At 47.3% G+C, this 19296-nt stretch overlaps 1 protein-coding gene and 1 long non-coding RNA gene across 9 annotated transcripts in view; one reads left to right on the forward strand and one right to left on the reverse strand.

Moving 5' to 3' along the window:
- The window catches only part of zmiz1a (zinc finger, MIZ-type containing 1a), a 1215152-nt gene extending 1196975 nt beyond the window's left edge, over window positions 1-18177 (reverse strand). For 3 of the 8 annotated variants that reach the window (XM_072491548.1, XM_072491544.1, XM_072491539.1), the window contains exon 1: window positions 17930-18175. The gene's annotated coding sequence lies outside the window, so the exon portion shown is untranslated. Of the gene's footprint in view, window positions 1-17929 lie in introns of all 8 variants that reach the window. The other 5 variants (XM_072491547.1, XM_072491546.1, XM_072491545.1 and 2 more) reach the window with 4 other exon arrangements.
- LOC140403451 (uncharacterized) lies at window positions 740-1399 on the forward strand. Its single transcript, XR_011938319.1, has 2 exons — window positions 740-1103; window positions 1274-1399. It is a non-coding gene; the product is annotated as an uncharacterized lncRNA (long non-coding RNA).
- Window positions 18178-19296: the final 1119 nt, after the last annotated feature.

Genomic DNA, 19296 nt, shown 5'->3' on the forward strand with positions numbered 1-19296 from the left:
AATAGGTGACATAAACATATTTTTTTTAAAATTTAGAGTACCCAATTCATTTTTTCCAATTAAGGGGCAATTTATTGTGGCCAATCACCTAACCTGCACATCTTTGGGTTGTGGGGGTGAGACCCACGCAGACACAGGGAGAATGTGCAAACTCCACATGGACAGTGACCCAGGGCCGGGATCGAACCTGGGACCTCAGTGCCGTTTGGCAACAGGGCTAACTCACTGCGCCACCGTGCTGCCCCTATGTGACATAAATATGACAAAACTGGAGCAGACAAGAAGTACATCGTCCTTCTCCATTGTAAAACCACTGGTGTCTTGATTCTATCTTTAGACTTGGGACAAATTAGGAAGCTGAGTTAGTTGGGCAAGAGAGGTGTCTACAGTTCAGCTTGAGAAGGCACGATGGTGGAAAATAAGCTGCGTCAATGTCATAGCTGGCAGGAGAGTACGATAGCTTCAGTACAAGACGGGAAATGCGCAAAGATGCGATGCCAAGGATTGATGCATAATACGCAATAGCAGGACCTCCCAAAGCTCTCGGTATAATGGAAGATGGTGCATGGTTGGGAAAGGCAGGAATGTTATTCTAGGTCATGCACAATGCATTATTCAGCTGAGGTGGAACTTTGTCCCTTTATGGGCCACAAAGTTTAACTTCTGCGTAAACAGAGAGGCTCAGGCCATTCATTCAATTTGATTGCTGTTTAGTCAGGGAACTTTGAACACTGGAATGTGCTCGTCATTTTCAACTGTTGGTCAGAAGCAAACCGCTCCCCAAGCTTATGTTGCCTCTGTAAAACACGGTGATCGATGGGCTGTAGTAGGAAATCTGCACTAAATATAATACTTTTAATACGTTAACAAACAAAAACTTAACGTGGTAGGTTTACTTTTCAAAAAGTCAGCTTTTGATAAGACTAGAAGACAGGTCAAAATGGCCAGGAATCCCCATCAGCTCCCAATATCCAAAAATATCGAGCTCATGGATTGGGATCAGAACTCCCGACATTCCCCTGATGGCAAGAAACTGGACGAAGGCCCGAGTCACTAACAAAAGGAAAAGGGCGGCTGAATATTCTTTCATTGCAGTTCATGAGGTACCTTATAAATTAATTAAAGTGACTGTGCTCAATAGAACCATCCATCAACGCTACAATACCCCTATCGGCTGTTTTGGAACACGGCTGCAATTGGAATACTCCCTGTGTCATTCACAGTGCTGAATTAATCAGTCTCTCTCTCTCTCTCTCTCTCTCCACTCTCACAGCGAAGATCAGCTAATCAGGGGGATATATTCACCTTCTCTACACTGGACCTTCAACCTGCTGCACGATCGCAGGAAGGCCGAACTCCTGGTCTTAGTTGGAATAAATAGATGTGCAAAGGAAAACAATCTCGCTTCTGTTCTGTATCTCGTGCCACCTCTCGTGTTCGGTGGTAGCTGAGGAACACAAAGTGGTCCCGTGGCCGTTTTTAATACCCTTTCCAGTGATTATGCTTAAGAGGGGCTTCCAGAAGCAAGCACAGCAAAGCCGGGCTCCTCGTGCTCACACCGAGTGCTAATCCGGACACTTGTCAGCATGGCAAACTGATGAGGAGGACTCCATATAACATACAAGAGGGCCGAGCCAACATTCCAAGTCAACATGCGTCCACCCCACGGTTAGAGACAAAAGATTGCCTCACGGCGCCGAGGACCCGGGTTCGATCCCGGCCCCGGGTCACTGTCCGTGTGGGGTTTGCCCATTCTCCCCGTGTCTGCGTGGGTTTCGCCCCCACAACCCAAAGATGTGCAGGGTAGGTGGATTGGCCCTTAAATTGGAAAATAAAAACACAAAAAGGTGTTTACATGGACGGTTTCTTCCGTGAGGCAAACACAGCTCGGACTTCAGCTTCCTCATTTAAGAAATCCTGTTCCTTCTTCCAACTTCTTGCACGAAACTAACACACCCCTCATTAGAATGTACCACTTAGATCAGCACAAATTAAACTGTTGAATCTGAGGCTGTGCAGCACTGACCTGAAGCTTGTTAAACAAATGAGATACAATTGCTCAGTTTGCAGAATAATTATGCGGTGAAATATTGCATCATACGGACCAGTCTGGTTCCAGGTTTGGCTCCGGGCCCGTGTTGAGGTAGCACCAGGCAAACGCTGCATTTTTGTGGCGCCTTTTCCCAACCCCCAGGTTGGGCCCAGAGCACTTTGCAGCCAATGACGCACTGCAATTGCCGTCGTCATGTAGGTACAGTGGCCTCAAGATCACAATGAGATAAAAGACCAGACGATCTTGGGCAGCACGGTAGCATTGTGGGTAGCACAATTGCTTCACAGCTCCAGGGTCCCAGGTTCGATTCCCGGCTTGGGTCACTGTCTGTGCGGAGTCTGCATATTCTCCCTGTGTGTGCGTGGGTTTCCTCCGGGTGCTCCGGTTTCCTCCCACAGTCCAAAGATGTGCTGGTGAGGTGGATTGGCCATGATAAATTGCCCTTAGTGTCCAAAATTGCCCTTAGTGTTGGGTGGGGTTACTGGGTAATGGGGATAGGGTGGAGGTGTGGGCTTGGGTAGGGTGCTCTTTCTAAGGGCCAGTGCAGACTCAATGGGCCGAATGGCCTCCTTCTGCACTGTAAATTCTATGTATCTATGTATCTTTTTAGTGATGCTGGTTGAGGGACAAGTATTGGCTCAGTCACCGGAGATAACTTTCCTATTCCTCTTTGAAATAGTGTCACGGAAACTCTTACAGTTAGCGAGAGGGCTCAGAGGGCCCCAGTTTAAAACCTCACCCAAATGAACCCACTTTTGACGGTTGCAGTACTTCCTCGGTATTGCACTGGGAGTCCCAAACGAGATAATGTGCCCAGGTCTGCTCGAACCTACAATCGGTCAACTCAAAGAGGCGAGAATTCTGCTTCCTGCCAAACCCGTGCTCCCATTATTTCGTTACTTTACAGTGAATTCGGTTCCAAAGGAGCACCCTGCCAAGTCCTGAGACTTTGAACTCGTGGCACGGTGACATCGTGGCACGATGCTGGACGGAGCTATCCCAGTACCAATCAGTGCCTCGAGGAATAAAGCAGAGGGAGGGATGTGTCAACCCAAAAAGGAAAGCGAATGGGAGACCGGGATACTAGCCTTTCAAAACCAGACAGCATCATTCCAGATTTAATCTTAAACTTAGGGAGCAGAAGCACATGCGGGGCTCTCAGCAGCCCCAGAGGGTCACCATCGTCGGCCCAAGTCAGCCTTCATTACAAATGGGACAGGAGTCAAGTTCGAATAATAAATCCAATTCGGCTGATTGCGGGCTCCAGCAGCGTTTATGAGGAGGCAGTCTCCAAGGACATCATAACACATCGCACTTGTCAGCAATAGCCTCCCATGTGCACAGCACAGTACAGATAATCTAATAGCCATTCAAAAATAGCACGCAGCATCAATGGCTTCACTAGAGCACAGCTCAGTGGAAAGCGCAGCAGCTGGGTTTAAAACACCCAGGCCGGCCAGAACTACTGCGATGAGTTGGGTTTGGGGCCCCACAATCAACTTGGTGGGATGGGAAGGGCAGCACGGTTTTAGACACTAAAGGCAATTTATCATGGCCAATCCACCTAACCTGCACATCTTTGGACTGTGGGAGGAAACCCACGCAGACACGGGGAGAACGTGCAAACTCCGCACAGACAGTGACCCAAGCCGGGAATCGAACCTGGGACCCTGGAGCTGTGAAGCAATTGTGCTATCCACCATGCTACCCTCTTAAAGAGGAGCAGAAGCATGCACTCAGCTGTGATCCCGTTGATTTTAAAGAGTCCTTTACACAGAGAATTCCTCATCCGTTCATTTGGGAAAAACACACCAACTTAACGCTGCCGTGATTCGGATTCGAACATCGGTTGCTCCGGCCGCAACGCATAGTTCTAACCACTATACAATCACGGCACAGATGGGAACAGATGTCCAGCCACTAAAAGATCTCCATTTGCCCCTTGTTCTGTTGGCAGCTGCAATGGCGATTTACACACCTCTCCAAGGTTCCTTCAACAGCACCTCAAAAACCCGTGATCTCGACCTCTTAAGGACACAGGCAGCAAAGGGCATGCGAACACCCAAGTTCCCCTCCGCGTCGCACACCATCCCGACTTGCAAATATCATCGTGCCCCTTCATTGGAATGGCAAGTCAATATCCTGGAACCCCCCCCCGACCCGACCGTGGGTGCACCTTCACCACACTGAGCTCCAGCTGTTCCAAGGTGGCACCTCTCCGCCACCTGGGCAATTACAGTTGAGCAACAAAACAGCGAGCTCGCCAGCAACGCCCATAATCCATAAACCAATAAGGAAAATTAGCTCCACTAGTTATGCCAATCCAAACACTTGAGCCCATCCCCACGGAGTTTGCCCATCGTCAGCTTTTCATCAACGGTGGCATTTCTGTCACATACACACCTCGGCGCCAGTAACAAAAAGCAGATATCCCAATTTCAAAAAGAATACAATTCTTAACTAAGCATGTTTCGTGGTTACTGTACAATAACATTTAACAGCCAGAGACTCAATCCCCCAAACCATTACACTTCTCATTGTGAAGTTCTGCTGTTTTCTCAGCACTATTGCTTAGATTTCACTATTTTTACAATCCTGAGCACCTATTGATTAAACGACAAGGTACAATCACAATAAACCGCTCACATACACACGCCAACCTTCCATTGTGTTTCTACGGGAGTCGGGTAAATACAATATTCAGCTGATGCAGTGGGAGAAGGCAGGACAATAACTGAAACTGATTCAGTCTGCACTTTAAAGCCATGTATTCAGTTTTTTATTTTTAAATTTCCATTGCAGATTCCATTGCATATAAGGGGCTGTTTAACACAGGGTTAAATCGCTGGCTTTGAAAGCAGACCAAGGCAGGCCAGCAGCACGGTTCGATTCCCGTAACAGCCTCCCCGAACAGGCGCCGGAATGTGGCGACTCGGGGCTTTTCACAGTAACTTCATTTGAAGCCTACTTGTGACAATAAGCGATTTTCATTTCATTTCATTTCCCCATGCCCACATTTAACTGCCCAGGTAAACTCGAGTCCCTGCAATTATAGCCTTTGAACAAAGGTGGCTCTGTAGCCCCTCCACTGTCAAATCCATTATATAAATTGCAGATTATTGGGCGGCTGGGGGGAGAAACGTTGACGGAAAATAATGGCAAATGCAAGATTTTCAATAAATGTGCCAACTTTGAAAAAGAGGGTCAGGTTCGCAAGGTCAGAAAAACCCAGCATGAAATGACTGTCTCTCATTGTTTTAATACCCCTGATGCTTTGAAATGCTACCCAACATGCATGTCACAAAAGATCACGAGTCCACCTCCCTTGGTCTGGCATAGTGAGACCCAAGAGCCAACGGTAGTCTTGAGCTGAAGCAGGATGAGAGGAGATTTGTGCCATGGCGCAGAGTTGTTATTCAGTCCCCCATTTTAAAGCTGGTCCTTGCTTTTAAATATTTCGATTATCATTTCTAAAGTCCTCATTTACAAGAGAAACTGTGCAAATTCCTAGATCCACATTTATGTCAAATGCCTATGTAAACTAGTCACGCTGCAATTACACTCTTTTGCCAGATGTGGTGCTACAACCCCTTGTGACTCAAACTGGATTTTTGAGAAGGGGCATCAATCTAATCTACTCTAAACAAAAATGTCACAGTTTAAACGTGGTGGACCTCACCCGGAGACGGAATAAAAATATTTTTTCCCCCCACTAATTAAGGGGCAATTTGGCGTGGCCAATTCACCGACCCTGCATATCTTTGGATTGTAGGGGTAAGACCCACGCAGACATGGGGAGAATGTGCAAACTCCACATGGACAGTGACCCAGGGCTGGGATTGAACCCGGGTCCTCGGCGCCGTGAGGCAGTAGTGCTAACCACCGTGCCGCCCCGGAATAAAAGTCTTAAGCAGCTAAGGAGGATAAACAAGTCCACTGAACATTAGGATCTACCGCAGCTCAGAACAGGAGTCAAAAGCAGGCATGAGTCAAATACGACGATTTACAAAAAGAAGGGAAAAAAAGATTCCATTATCAGAAGTGCTCCTTGTCCTCAGGCTCATCATTGTCATTTACTCAGTAGTCCAAGCTCTCTATTCCAGAGACTGTACTCGCATAAGACAGAGCACCATTTCCCATTCAAACCTGACCATGTGTGCTCTCACTCAGTACAACGCCAGTCAAGTGTACACGGGGACCATTGAAGTGGTTTCATTAACAGGTGCAGGTGTGATAACAACAGCTCCTATAATGACTGAGATCTCCAACATAAAAAGGAATAGTGTTTGTGGGAAAGTGGTATGCCCCCCCTTCACGTTAACAAGTTTTTCCAGGTCTGTAAACCGCCAGCAACCAGCAGGACCAACATGCCCCCCAGTTCATGCTGTACTTTAATAGGCGGTTGCATATCAAACATGTGCAACAACCCTACAATCAAAGTGGGGGGGGGGGGGGGGGGTGAACAGGAGAGCGAACCTAGCCCTGAAGCCAATTTCATGCATGCACAGCGGCTGAGTGAGTTAGCAGCGTCGACCCTGCACCTGTTGTACACAATTAGTTCTCTTTACTCCTGTGGCCCTATTGTCAACTGGAGACTGGAGTTGCTTTTAAACAAACAGGCAGACTGCATGGGGAGAATGCTTCCACAACACTGCCCAGTGAGAAAATCCTCTGTCAAGCCAATGGATCAAGCAGTGAAAGAACTTCTTTGTTGGACTTTCTTTTTGGGGGGGGGTGGTTAAAAAAAACCCCGAAATGACTAAAACATTATGTTAGTTATGTCTGGCTAAAATACAGGTTACTTTAGTACATGGCACTGCTTCCCCGCACCTTCACTTTAGTTTGACACTTGGCAATTAGTACTTGTTCAAATTTTTCCAACCCCCCCCCCCCCCCCCCCCCCAACGATATTTTTAAACATCTTTTCTTGCTCCTTCTCATCCCAATCCACTTTTGGTCTTTCTTCCATCTCCAGCCATTAGAGATAAAGTTGAGCCGCTTCCCCGTCCATTAATAACAGACTGGCCGGTGTGGAACAAGACACGTCTAGCCGGTTCCTTGGTTCACTAGTCCGTCAAAACTGCCCCAAATTCAACAATTGGATACAGCTGAGCTTCATCTGATCCACCTGGTAGTGCAACACCTCCGTTTTTTGTAAATTTAGAGTACACAATTATTTTTCCCAATTAAGGGGCAATTTAGCGAGGCCAATCCACCTACCCTGCACATCTTTTGGGTTGTGGGGGGCGAAACCCACTCAGACGCAGGGAGAATGTGCAAACTCCACACGGACAGTGACCCGGGGCCGGGATTGAACCCGGGTCCTCGGCGCTGTGAGGCAGCTGTGCTAACCACTGCGCCACCGTACCGCCCCAGTGCAACAGGTTCATACCACTGCTGGCAGGCAGGTACTATGTGGTGTTGGACTGGTTTAGCTCAGTGGGCTAGACAGCTGGTTTGCGATGCAAAACGAGGCCAGCAGCGCGGGTTCAATTCCCGTACCGGCTGAGAATTCAGAATTCTCCCTCTGTGTACCCGAACAGGCGCCGGAATGTGGCAACTAGGGGCTTCTCACAGTAACTTCATTGCATGCAAGTAATGCAAGCCTACTTGTGACAATAAAAAGATTATGAACTTCGGGTAAACTAGGTCATCGGAGACCTCAAAGGGTGTCGCGCACCCTTTGCAAGCCTCCCCAGGCCTGGGTAAGGGCCAAGGGCTCAGGGTTACGAGACGTGGCAGCCAACAGCAGAACCAGCAAATGTTCAGAGGTGGCAGCGGAAGAGCTAAACCCTCGAGGGACAAGGGTTTCCTCCACGCGGAGGAACCTTCGGGAAGAGGACTGGTGTCTCCCTCGAGTACATGCGAGGAAGGCAGCGGGAAACCCCAATCTGTACCTGCCCCCCCCCCCCAACCTGCCCCAAGTCACGCTGCTCACTGAAATTGAAAATGGGAGACTCTTAAAGGAAACTGAAAACTACGCTAGATCAATGAGGTGTGGCACAATGAGTAGAGGGTCTGCCTCTTCAGACTGATCACCAGGGCAGCACGGTGACGCAGTGGTTAGCACTGCTGCCTCACGACACCGAGGTCCCAGGTACGAATCGCGGCTCTGGGTCACTGTCCGTGTGGAGTTTGCACATTCTCCTCGTGTCTGCGTGGGTCTCACCCCCACATCCCAAACATGTGCAGGGTAGGTGGATTGGCCACGCTAAATTGCCCCTTAATTGGAAAAAGATTAATTGGGTACTCTAAATTTATTTTTAAAAAGACAGATCACTAACTTCTGTAACTTCAGGTCAACCTGGAATTAGCGACTGTAAGTCAAATTGTTCATGCTAAATAAGAACATTTGTCATTTTCATGTCCTGGGATAGGAGGATGATTTATAGCAAGTTATTGGCTTCATTTCCCCTGCTTTCTACAGCTGAAATGCAACACTGCTGCTCGGCACTCGGCGTAGAGCAACTTTCTGTTGAGTTTCAGGAATTTGTTTTTTCTTCTTGGCCTCTTCCTCTCCCTTTGCCCGATTAGATAAATTCCCTCTTCCACGGGGGTGTTTCCATGAACAAAGATTACCATCCAATACTTTTTAAAATAAATTTGGAGTACCCAATTCTTTTTTTTACCCCATTAAGATTAGCGTGGCCAATCTACCCACCCTGCACATCCTTTTGGGTTGCGGTGAAACCCATGCAGGCACGTGGAGAACGGGCAACCTCGTGACCCCGACAGTGACCCCGGGCTGAGAGCGAGCACGGATCCTCGGCGTCTTGAGGCAGCAGTGCTAAAGGTTACCATCCAATACCATTGGTGTTCTGAGCTATAAAGGAAATAAGGAACAGGACCAGGAGTGGGACCATCTAGCCCTTCAACAAGATCATGTTTATGTCTATCAAGCATAAAAACCTATACCCTGCCCATGCAGATTTAGCGGGAACAGAGGATTGGATGGTGATGCCCCCATAACCATTTTGCCTCTTGACACTTTTAACAGACAAGCCTCATACATTCAGAATCATCATTGAAACAAGGTAGCCAACGGCAACACTGAAAATTGTCGGTCGGGAAACACTTGTACGCAGAAAGGGTGTTTTGGAATTCTCTTCTGCAAAATTGGTGCGAGATCAGTTGTTAATTGTAAATCGGAGGTCAGACGATTCTTTTTAAGCCAAAGGGATAGGCAGTACATGGAGTTGGATCACACATCAACCGTGATCGCGTTTGTGGTGATATGCATCACTGTATATACACAAGGGGTTAATGTAAATACACTACAACTAAGTAACCACTAGAGGGAGCACCAGAGATGTCATGCCACGCAGACATACAGCCAATGGGTCATTACAACAGGACACAACCAATGGGTAATCAGGACACCCAGAGGTGGCATTACCACAAGGGGGCACTTCACAACCCACATAAAAGGGCAGGGCACACATACTCTGCCTCTTTCCACAGACAGACATCTAGAGAGTACATCAGGGTTGATCAACAGCATCACACCCAGCACGTGGCTTAGAGCAGGCTGGTAAAGATAGACTGAGTTACTACAGTTAGATTAGCAGAGAGTCGAACTCATTTAAGAACTGTGTGAATAGTTCGATAAACAAGTTGAACTCATTTCATAGTCTGGAGCTTCCTTTGTCAAAGCGTATATCAAGAAAGCAGCTTATGCTACACGAAGCAGCATAACACAACAGCACTGACTGCCGGAACTGTTACAAGGGGGTGAATGGCCATCTGCTCCGATGTGCTCGAGCAAAAAGACAAGAGCTAGGGAAGAGAAGCAAAATGGGATGAAAAAATTAAGGGGGGCATAAAATAATGTTATTGCTCAACCCCAACCCACTCCCTCCAACCTGCCCCAACCCCTTTCTTCCAAGTCTAATTGGGCCATACCACGTCCTGCGACAACCCTGCTCCCAGTCTCCTGCCGCATGCCACGGTTCGAGGTGGTCAGAAACTTCTCGGTGACCTGGGGGACAGCCGCTCCATTGGAGAGGGGGGGGGCGGGGAGAAGGTCAAACAGATGGTAGCCCTCCCCGGGCAACATCACAGGGGCGGACGTGATCGCCACAGACAGTTGGAGAAGAAACAGAAACTGAACCCGTGCCCTTGCGATCGATGATGCCTCAAGTTACACCGCTTTAAGTGTCAGTTTCTGCCTTGTACAATGCAACCTGGAAACCTTGTTAGTATCTGGTTCATTTGTCATTTAAAGAGCTCCCGAGGAGAAGAAAAAGCACAATAGGAAAAGCCTTAAGCCACAAATTTGTTTGATCACAAAGGGACAGAGATGTGCGTGTACCAGAGTGGCCATGTCTTTGTCATGCAATCTCTTAGGTAGTGAGTAAATCTCTAGGTCAGAAAATACTTGTACACAGAAAGGGCGGTAGAAGTTTGGAACTCTCTCGGAGATCATTGACCACCGGCCCCCCCGCCCCCAAGACTGGAGAATCCCAAAAAGCAGGAAATAATAACAGGAACGGAAAAAAACAGCACTCATTCCCTGAGCAAGGGGATTGTTCATCTTCAAAACAAACTAGCACATGGCGAATAAATCAAGGAGTGCTGCAGAGGCTCAGTGCAAGTCTGGTAGCATCTGTTGGGAGCGAAGCAAGGGTTATTGCCTCGGGTCTAACGCGGCTCTGCTTCAGGACAAATCAGATTGGACTCGAATTGTTAAACTCTTGTCTCTCTCTCTCTCCACAGATGCTGCCTGAGCTGCTGAGTTTTTCCAACACTTCTTGTTTTTATTTCAGCTCTCCAGCATCACCAATACTTTGCTTTTGTATCGTGCACATATGTGACTCCATTAAGTCAAAACAAATTCATAACCAGGAACACAATTCAGTCAAGCAACATCATGGCAAACGGTTAATCGATGAGTATTTTATAATAGCCTTCAGAAAGATGCAACAGCTAAACTTATCTGAATGAGCCAACATTTGTCCAAACATTAGCCAGCATTAGTCCAAAGATGTGCAAGTTAGGTGGACTGGCCATGATAAAATTGCCCCTTAGCATCCAGGGATGTACAGGTGGGGTGGGGTTGCGGGAGAGTGGGTCTGGGTTCGGTGCTCTTTCCAAGAGCCGGTGCAGACTCGATGGGCCGAATGGTTTCCTTCTGCGCTGTAGAGATTCGGTGATTTGGCCGATTGTGTCTATGCCAGCTTTCTGTAAAGTGTCCACGCTCCCATGCCCTTGCCCCATAGTCTTGAAGTTGCTCACTCTTTGGTGTTGATCCAATTTCCTTTTGAAAGCCTTGACTGAATCTGCTTCTGCCAAACTCTTAAGGCACGACATTCTGGACCTTGACCATGCTCGGAGTAAAAGAGTTTTTGTTCATGTGTCTGTCGGCTGGTTCTTTTGCCAGATGTCTAAATCTGTGCCCTCGGATTGGCAACCCTTCTAGGAATGGGAGCAGTTTCTCTCGATCTACTCAGCCTAGAGTCTAGACCCCCACCACTCCTCATGATTTTGAACACCTCTATCAAAGGAAGGTCATGACCCAGCTTTCAACCTTCAAGGGTTGAGGTGGTGAGTGTGAATAAAGGTTGGTGCTCGTTCATACCCGATTGTCACTCTCTGGAGCCCCTGGTCGAACAACGACTGTGGAAATGGCTCCCTTCGGAGGTCGGCACTCAAACAAAAGAGGTACACAGAAAAACAGATGACCAATTTTCAGTGAGGGCCTTCAGAAATGACTGACTGAAATCTAGTGCTCCTGAAGCTGTCACTCACAGTCTGACTAGTTGGGTTGGTTAGGAGTCTGATAGGGGACAGAAATAAACCACTTGCATCTAAACTTGGGAAAGAAATCATCATCTTTCGAGTACGCCACCGTCTCCAAGCCCCAAAGTACTCGTCAACGAGAAACCTTCAAAGGAAGAGGAGGCTGCATATACTAGCGCATGACATGTCACATGCCAAAGGCCAAAGATATGCAGGTTAGGTGGATTGGCCAAGCTAAATTGCCCTTAGTGTCCAAAATTGCCCTTAGTGTTGGGTGGGGTTACTGGGTTATAGGGATAGGGTGGAGGTGTGGACTTGGGTAGGGTGCTCTTTCCAAGAGCCGGTGCAGACCCGATGGGCCGAATGGCCTCCTTCTGCACTGTAAATTCTATGTAATTCTATGTAAAGTAGAAGCCATGGTCAAGAGGCAATTTAAGCTGGGAATGAGGGGAATGTGCAGGTTTGAATGTTAAAATATATTTTGGCAACGTGTTTTGTTGAGCACACAATCCACATTTCATTGGAAAGTCCAGCTAATTGCAATACAATGTTTAGCTATTCACAATCTATCTATATCTTTATATTTTCCACAAATCTTATCACTCCCAACCTGGGCGTCATAAGACAAGAATAGTGCGGGTGTCGACTGGTTTAGAACAGCGTTGCCCATCGACTCCCTCCAATTACTCCAACTTCACTGTTTGACACTTCTGCCAATGACGACCTTGACTGGAAGAGTTTAACTGAAAACACAAACAAAGATTGCCCTCTTTGTGCAGCAAGAGAGACGGCAACACTATTCTGGAGTGAGTAACAAAGGCAGCAAAAACGTCTCCAGGCTCATTAATTGCAACAGGCATTTTGGCAAAACGTGATTGTCCTGCAGATCAATACCATCTTAACCTCTGAAAGACGTGCGCAAATCACCAGCACCTCCTCAAGCACAAGTGATTTTTAAATACTGTACACCGCGTCATGACTGCTTCCAGTGGTCAAACCACTTCTCGTGAAATTCAATCTCAGCTAAGCAGTCCCCATGTAATGAGATACTCCAGCCTGCTGTTGCAAATGTGGCCATCCAGCTCAAATTGTGGTGAAGTCAGGATCCCTCTGTTATGTTGAGAGGCCCGATTGGTGCTTTCAAAGAGGAAGCACCAACTATTTATACTCAAAAGATGTGTCAACTGACATGAAAATGAAAATGAAAAGATCTGACTGATTAGCAGTGGCGTATTTTGGTAGATTGTGTGGGCAGGGTAAGAGGGAACAGTGGACAATGTGGGAACAACCTACCGTCCCATTAATAGTGCCGCTTTGCGACAGTCTGCACAAATGGCTCGGGGGGGAAGGGGGGGGGGGGGGGCGAATATAGTCAAGGGACTGGCAATGAGCCAGGTGGTTGCAAATGTGCAAGATCCCTTCCTTTTCAGGAAATGGCAGTTGACATAGCTAGAGTTTTGAGGAGTTGAACGCTGACACTTCCTCTTTGAGGAGGCCAACCGGACCTTTGGAGGTGCTCAAGACCCAGTCTGCGCTGAACCCTATTGTGAACATCTCTGATTCAATCCCCATTCTGCAATGGAGGTGGCTACCCTCAACCAGGGCAACAGCAAGGACATTGAGGTAATCCTCCATGTTTCACGCTCTTCAAAAATAACCAGCAGCCTCTGTTGCCAAGTGTGCATGAGCAAACGTAAAAAAACTACATCTTAAACATTGGGGGTGGAGAATATTACTGGAATCATAAGACAACAATTACTTTCTCCTGTCCACTTATTTCTCCTGCCCTGGAGATTTATAGATCCAAACGTGCCTTCCCCCCCTCCCTCCCCTGTCCAGGAGATCACACTTGATGTATAGGCCCAGAGAGCAAACAGCTTTTTACAAGGGGGGGGGGCAATGAAACCAATTCTGGTTCTAGTTGATGAAGCGCATGGGGGTTAACCACACTATTCTCACCAATATCACGAAAGGACATTGGCTGCTCACCACCATGTTTTCATTTTTTGGTCCTTGCTGTGTCCATATTGGCTATCACCTCTCCTTCGTTCCACCAGCGATTATATTCCATTGATGGGTAAAGGATTGTCGCGTGCCCCAAGGCCATGAAAGTCGTTATATATACGCCCGTTTTTCTTTTACAATAAACTCTGCTGGACAACCCAATATCAACTCAGCTAAAATCATCACATACCAAGGACAAATCTTACGAACCGAATAGAACTCAAATGCCGAATTGCACTGTCCATCTATTCAGGAAGACATGGAGCGCTGGGGACTAGGGGGTTGTTGAAGTTTGAACTTGGACATTTTAAAAATACTACTGCTGGAAAATAGTTATAACCTTTTGTAGTTCAACTTCAGCCAGAAATCTGATGATATACACAGGCTTAGCTCCACCATTTCTCCTAATAATCGCAGCAGCAGTCTATATATACATATATATGCACTCCCCTTCACCTATACAGTCAACGCCCTCAAAACAATTCACTGGTCATTTTCCTGGCAAAGATTGTGGAAGGAGAGTATGTTGAATATATGAACTGTGTTATACAGCATACCAGATGGTCAGGGGATACATTACAGGCATCTTTGTGTCAATCCTGCATCAGGTTGGATAGGAAGTGTACACTCGTGATTTCACTACTTGTGTATATATTGACCCTGAACCAACTTGGGACATGGTGCACATCTGTACCTGACCTGCAACCATCTGTCATTCCCCTGCATTTTCAGAAACAGATTTTGCTCTTCCAACATTCTCCAGCCCTTAGCATACCAATGCCAATATATTTCACACATGCCCCCTGATATTACAGTACCAACAGCCACCCTTTTGGAAATGTCATACCATCCCAGGTTTGATCCAAAGCCCACTATCGGCATCCATATATTTTCCAAGCTCTCTGGCAGCAGCCACAGTGGCCAGCCAACAGAGCTGACAAATGCCATTTACAAAATAGAACAATAATAATAATCACTTATTGTCACAAGTAGATAGTATCTCAATGAAGATACTGTGAAAAGCCCCTAGCCGCCACATTCCGGCACCTGTTCGGTGAGGCCGGTACGGGAATTGAACTCGCGCTGCTGGCATTGTTCCACATTATAAGCCCACTGTGCTAAACCATCCCAAATAAAACAACCCCCCCCCCACCTTCCCTCTAACAGTTGGCAGCAACCAACTCCCCAAATTGCAATACAAACAAACCCTCATCTCTTGAGGGAACCCCCTCACTCCCCCCCCCCCCCCCCCCCCCCCCCCCCCCCAGCCTCAGAGCAAATTTCACCATCTCCAAATACAGGACTTCCATTAGATCCCCCAGCCACACCGAGGCGCAGGGTGGAGAAGCTGACCTCCACCCCAACAGGACCCACCCCTGCGAACGATCAATGAGGCGAAGGCTAAAACATCTGCCCCCGCTCCCCATCTGCAACTCCGGCAAATCTGACACCCCCGAATATGGCCCGGAGGGGACTGGGCTCGAAGTCCACACGCAAGATCGCCAACAATGGTGCTGAAGATCGACCCCCAAAACTTCTCCAACTTCAGGCAGGACCAGAAACACAAGTGTACGTGATTGGCTGGGCCCCTCCCATACCGCTCAGTCTACTTAATCTAACCCTAATCATTTCATCCGTTGCTTGAAAGCTTCCACTTTAAAAAAAACAATTAGGACAAGGAGAGTCTTGAAAGATAAAAAGAGCCTCCATTTAAGACTATGGTGAGGAGATATTTGTTTTCCTCCAAGAGGATCATGAGGCTGTCGAAGTTGTAGTGGAGGGTCACTGAATATTTTTAAGGCTGAATTAGATAGATTTTTGCAGGGTGTCAAAGGTTATAGGGGTTTAGGCAGGAAAGTGGAGTAAGGCCACAATCAGATAAGTCAGGATCTTACCAAATGGTGGTGCAGAGCTGAATGACCTATTCTTGCTCCTGGTATGTTTATAAGCCAGACTGACTGTGTACATAATGTCAAAAGTAGCTGGGCAATGATCAGGGAATTATCATAGGTTTTTGGACTATCAGTGGCTCCAGAGTCAATCTTGGACCATCCTGTCTACCATCCCTTATTTTTCACTTACTCGTGCAAAACAATAAATAGCTATTTTGAAAATTGCATGCCAAATCCATCACACAGGAGGCTTATGGCTAGCGTTTGTTTAAAGGCAAAACTTAAGTACTTCATTCTAAATATAAATACTAGATGTGGCTCCTCCCACACTCCAGCCCGGTCATAAATGTAAACCCATTGTAATTGTACTCATCACCTGCTTACTGCCCTGCCCATCACAGGGAGGTTGTGATCCTAACCCTGTGAAATTACGATACCTTTAAAAACAAGTGGCTTTCAATGTCGTACAGTGCTGTCTGAGGCACAGACCTGCATGTGCTCTGCTGCAGATTTCCCTGGCATTGTGTCTTTTGTCTAACATGTGGTGTTTCAACATTCTCGGCTGGAGCAGAGCGTAGGTCAAAGTAGTGCTTCCATCACCGGTGTCCATGCACCCAAATCAGGGCAGCTAGGATGACTGATGCCATAGATGGCATCTCTATAACCCACCACACGTCTGCACCCACACCCCCACCAATGATCATTCAACAAATATAAATATAGTATAAACACTGTCTGATTTACACTGTCTGTGCCCCTTGCACAGAACTAGAGTGTACAATTCAGAAAAACAAACCCATGTAGACCCCGTCCCGGAAATACCCTAGGTCATCCAACGCCCCCCCCCCCCCCCCCCCCCCTTCTCTCTCACTCCAATATCTCACAGGAAACCTTTGATGGGAACATTTGTCAGACCTGCCAAGTTAAATCCTTCTTTCTCACGTCAAAAGACAGTCAGTACATCAGGATCACAGGCCTGGAGTGGGAAGTGGGGATCAATTTCTCTTGACACAATATTCATTGAAATGTTGGCACGCCACAAATTAACCAAGTCGGTACCTATGCACATAAACCCCCCCCCCCAACAAAAGTGGAGAATAACCTCAGAAACTCTGTCAGGTTGAAAAGCAAACGTTATCCTGCACAATCACACATTGTTTGAAATGAATAGTTAAACTCATTTTAGTAAATGCCATGAAAAGATGATCAACGTTAACCCTTAAAGATACACTGATTTCAAAATGACTTGTACAGGTGCAGGAAACATATCATATTCCACTCTTTTCTAACTCGGATTAAGTAGCATTCCTCTGTTTAGTTTATTTTAAAAATATCAACACATTCTTAAGATTTTACATTCCTTTGGTGGTTGGATAACTGCAAAAATAATGGCTTTCCCCTGCCCCCCCCCCCCCCCCCCCCCCCCCTCTCTCTCTCCCTCCAAAGTTATCTGGAGATTACCACCTCCCCTTCTCACAATGGTTAGAAAGCAAAACTGGCTAGTTCAATTTGCCTCCTTCTCTCACTCGCCCTCTCTGTGTGTTAGGTTACTCTGGCTGGACAGATGTTCAGGAGTTCCTTCCCTCTGCCCTAAGAGGCCCTGATACTAAGTGGCTGTCCGATCCGTAAAACACACCAAAGAACCCGGGGAGGGAGGGAAAGAGAGGGAGAGAAAGAAAGCACGCTCACCTCTCTGACCCATCTTTTTTCCCCAATATAAACTAAGCTCAACTCCTAACTACCCCAATCAGATACAAACTTGCCCTCTCTGGGTAAATCCCTACTCCAGAGTCTCCCCATCTCCATACCACACACACACTCTCACACAGACACACACACAGACACACAAGTGGCCTCAGCCCAGACAGAACACTTTTCTCTCTTTCCTTTACTCCCCAAAGCTCTCCACTACAAGGGAGGGACTTCGCCAAGGAAAACAGCGTACCCGAGTCTCTCACCGTGCAACACAAACGAGTCAGGAATCCGGCGTAAATTTATACAGATCTCCACACACACACACACAGAGGCACATACAGCGGCAGCAACAAAAACCTGGAGGGGGTGTGGGTGGCATACAGAACGTCTCCTAAACTGGTTTCTCTCTCTGAGACCCCCCCTTCCCTCTCTCTCCCCCCTATTGTTTCATTAGTGAGAGCCCCATTCAGAGCGCAACGGCTCCTTCAGCGCCACAGTAGAAACAAATAAAAGGTGTGAAATGCCAAGAAATTGACATGAAACTTACTTACGGAATGAAACAACCCGGAATGAGAAATCCCCTTGCGGAGGCCTCGGTATTTCGCTGCCTCGTGTGTCCCCAGTTTTTTTTTAAAAGGGAGAGAGGGAGGGAGAGAGAAAGAGAGGAAAAAAAAAAGACCGACTTAATGTTAGTGCGTGAGTCAGTGAATCAGCCAGCATACAGGGGAGCGAGTTGAAGTGTCAAATTACATTGGCTAGTCTATTTCCAAAGGGCCATGTTTGGCGGCTGCTAGCAAAATGTGTCCCAGATCTCCAACACACCGCCAGGTGCAGGGGAGGAGGACTGGCTTGCAGTGTGGGACTGGATTTCTGCTCCCTCCCTCCCACAATCAATGTGTGGGGAGCCTCCCTCCCACAACCAATGTGTGGGGAGCCCCGGAGCCCCCCCACCCCACACACACACACACACAGCTCCAGAGCCTCTGCCTGCTTCAAACGGTGGCACATCGATCGCCTTCCGAGGGCCAATGTGAGCAAAACGCGATTGCAATCCCCCCGCTCCAGAAAACAGCAATTTAGCAACATAGTGCAACCCCCCCCCCCCACAAAAAAACCCCAAAATAAGTTATTTCTGTTGTGAAAGACTTTGCAAGGATGGTGTGGGGTAGTGTAAAACCTGCCAGAAATGTGTTTTTTGTAGGGATTGTAACCCCCACTGTCTTTTGTCGAGATTGTAGCCCCCACTGTCTTTTGTAAAGATTTTAACCCCCACTGACTTTTGTAGATTGTAACCCACACAATCTTTTGTAGAGATTGTAACCCACACAATCTTTTGTCGATTTTAACCCCCACTGTCTTTTGTCGATTGTAACCCCCACTGCCTTTTGTGGAGATTGTAACCCCCACTGTCTTTTGTCGATTTTAACCCCCACTGCCTTTTGTGGAGATTGTAACCCCCACTGTCTTTTGTAGAGATTGTAACCCCCACTGTCTTTTGCAGTGATTGTAACCCCCACTGTCTTTTGTGGAGATTGTAACCCCCACTGTCTTTTGTAGAGGATTGTAACCCCCACTGTCTTTTGCAGTGATTGTAACCCCCACTGTCTTTTGTGGAGATTGTAACCCACACAATCTTTTGTGGAGATTGTAACCCCCACTGTCTTTTGTAGAGATTGTAACCCCCACTGTCTTTTGCAGTGATTGTAACCCCACTGTCTTTTGTGGAGATTGTAACCCACACAATCTTTTGTGGAGATTGTAACCCACACAATCTTTGTGGAGATTTTAACGCCAGACATTTGTAGGGATTTTAACCCCAGACTTTTGTAGGGAGTGTAACTTCCAGGCACTATTTTTTTGTGGGGGGGGGTATTTTTGTGTGTGTGGGGGGGGGGGGGAATTCCCTCCCCCCCG

This window comes from Scyliorhinus torazame, chromosome 28, assembly GCF_047496885.1.
Source record: "Scyliorhinus torazame isolate Kashiwa2021f chromosome 28, sScyTor2.1, whole genome shotgun sequence".
Lineage (NCBI taxonomy): Eukaryota > Metazoa > Chordata > Chondrichthyes > Carcharhiniformes > Scyliorhinidae > Scyliorhinus > Scyliorhinus torazame.